Below are 3,113 nucleotides of genomic sequence, written 5' to 3' on the forward strand. Positions count from 1 at the left end.
CCGATTGCGACATATCACATCGGGGTTTTGAAGTGGAGGCGGTATAATGTAAAGCGGCATATTGTGATCACCGATAACGATTAGCAATATTGCATCGGACCTCCACCAATGGATAGCGCCGATATAAGAGCCTTGCGACTGTCGATCGCCGATATGGCAATTGAATCCTGACTATCCGATCGGCCAGATCCGGATCTTCGGCATTAACACATATAATTGTTTAAAAAGGCGAAAAAGTGATGTTTTGGCATTTTGAAGGGTATTTCGGTCCCGAAAGGGAAAAAGCATTGTTTTAAGCCTTTTCACAGGCCTTGGGATTCCGAAAGGAAAAAGCATAGTTTTTAAGGAAAAGGAGGTGTTCGGCGGGGTGATTGTTGGGTTTTATAGATCTAATTGTGGGTTATATTGAACCATTATTTCCACTGCGTCATTTTTGGTATCAGAGCAGAAGAAAGGGTTGTTTGTAGCAAAAATGCCACCAAGGAGAGGCATTGGTCGAGGAATAACTGACCCAAATGCAATTCTATTGGAAGAGGTATAGAGTCTGTGTACGCGAATGGAGTCAATTGAGACTGCCCAGAGAAGAGCACCTGATGAAGGAGATGAAAGTTCTTCAAAAGAATCTCTTGAGGAGGTAGTAGAAGAAGACAATGAAACTACCAAATTCCTCAAGGTGTTGGTGAAAGTAGGGGGAAATCCCAAGGTGGAAATCCCTATGTATGAAGGGAGTTTGAACGTAGAAGAGCTAATGGATTGGATCAGATCCTTAGACCAGTACTTTGATTATGAAGAAGTTGATGAGGGGAAGAGAGTGAAGTTTGCAGTTACCAGATTGAAGGGTCATGCCGCTATCTAGTGGGACAGGTTACAAACATCAAAAATGAGGAAAGGGAAGTCCAAGATCAAGCTATTGGATAAAATGGTAAGTAAAATGAAAGCCAAGTTTTTGCATAAAGACTATCATTTGAATCTTTTTAAGCAATTGCAAAATTTAAGGCAAAAGGGAATGTCTGTTAAAGAATATACAGAAGAATTTTACAGATTGAATAGTAGAGTAGGGCATGTAGAGGATGATGTGGAAAAGGTAGCTAGATATATAAATGGCTTAAGGTATGACATACAAGATTAGATTAGATTCTTATGTTTGAAAACTGTTGAGGATGCCTATCAAGCAAGTTTGAAGGAAGAAGAAAAGATCTTGAGAAAACAGAATTAGAAAACAGAATCAGAGGAATAGAGGAAAAAGCTCGGCAAGAGGTAGGGGAACTACCAGACCAAGGGGACAACAGCATCAACATGAAGCAAGAAGCTCAAGTAGCAGACCACCACAGATGGGGGAATCTAACAGAGGAAGATCTGTGCCGAGAGGAAGAGGCCGAGGAAGAGATTTTTGATGTTATACATGTGGAGAATGGGGACATATGTCATGGGATTGTCCTCATAATAAACCAGCAAGTCAGAGGAATACGAATGTGGCTGAGGAAAAGCCAGAACCACCTCGACTTTTGGAAAAGGAAGAACCCTCTGAAGAAGGTGAATCACTGTTATTGAGAAGGACTTTGCTTAGGGCAGAGACGGAGATTGGAGAACCAGCACAGAGGAAGAATTTGTTCAGAACTACCTGTAAGTCAAAAGGTAAGTGTTGCAAAGTGATAATTGACAGTGGAAGCACTGACAATCTTGTTTCTACAGAGATGGTGGACAAGCTCGGACTAGCAAATACCATGCACCCTACTCCTTATAAAGTGTCATGGTTGCAAAAGGGACATCAAATTATTGTGACTGAACAATGCAAGGTGGAGATACAAATTGGTACATATAAAGATGTGATATTATGTTATGTAATGCCCATGGATGTATGCCATGTATTGCTGGGAAGACCATGAAAATTTGATTGAAAAGCTATTCATGATGGAAGGTGTTAACACCCAGGTTGTTCCCTTTAACTCCTAAGGGAATACGGTCGGGGTAACCACTAACCAAGCTTTGGATTACATGTTCTAGCCAGCATGTAATCAGAGAGGGCTCTCTCTTTTGATTTTTAACTGTTTTCTTGAGGATCTTAGGCTAGTTATGAGGTGAGGGTATGGTTTAAAATTTTGGTTGAGTGATGTCTTTCAGTACCTAAGATGAGACCTTTAGACAGTTTCAGTCCATTGGGCAATGGAGTCTGTGATTATGGGTTGTTTGAGGTATTGATGTAAGATTGCTTAGAACTGCAGGGCCTTTAGATATGTCATGAAACAAACTTAAGATTGTGGTGATAAAATATGATTAGCCAGGCAATTAAGAGTTTTTCACTAAGCTGGTGATGTGAGAAAGAGATATATCACCCAGGAGCAGATTTGAATTCCTAAATAATAGTCACTGTGAAGTTCTAGTCTGAAGGTGAAGCAGTTAAGAATTACACTTTCATAACTAATACTTAGAGGAAAACATTCATAACAGCATAGATTGAGTTCAGGGTGTTTAATGAACAAATCCTGAAACTATTCTTTTTCTGTGCTATTAAACTGTGAAATATAGAGCATGAATGGATTATGAAAGAATGAAATACATAACAAAAGAGTTCAAGAAAACTTATTGTGCCATGAAATACACAGGAATCCTGTAGCAGTAAGCCATCACACCGCAACACATCATATAACTTAGAACTTTGGAAATTCCATCAGCTCTCTGTATTAAAACTCTGAACTTTACAGCATAGGTTCTTTTCAAGAGAAAATCAACAACCTCTGCAAGCTTATGCGAGGGGAAATATATACAATCGGTTTTACAAAATATCTGAATCGCTGAGTCATTTGATTAATAAATGTGTTCACCAACTTTCAGAATAGCAGATAAGAAAGTTATTTCTATTCTAAAGATACAATGAATGCCCTTTAGTTCTGTCAGAAACCTTTTTGACTTTTGGAGGCCACTGAGTCGGTTGAGCGCTCTGCATTAGTTCTGAATGATGTGCTTTTAATGCTCTGTCGTGCTGTAGCTTTCTCGGCCCTGTCATCTGCATCTATCGGGGTTGCTTTGGTGGCCGAATTGGTTTGCTGAGTTGGCTCAGTCCACTCTTTTAATGTTGGCTCACAGCAATATCTGTATCATGCTGGTCCACCATT

Source organism: Pinus tabuliformis, chromosome 9 (genome assembly GCF_031772625.1).
Source record: "Pinus tabuliformis cultivar Carrire ecotype Pingquan chromosome 9, CPIR1, whole genome shotgun sequence".
In the NCBI taxonomy this organism is placed as follows: Eukaryota; Viridiplantae; Streptophyta; class Pinopsida; order Pinales; family Pinaceae; genus Pinus; species Pinus tabuliformis.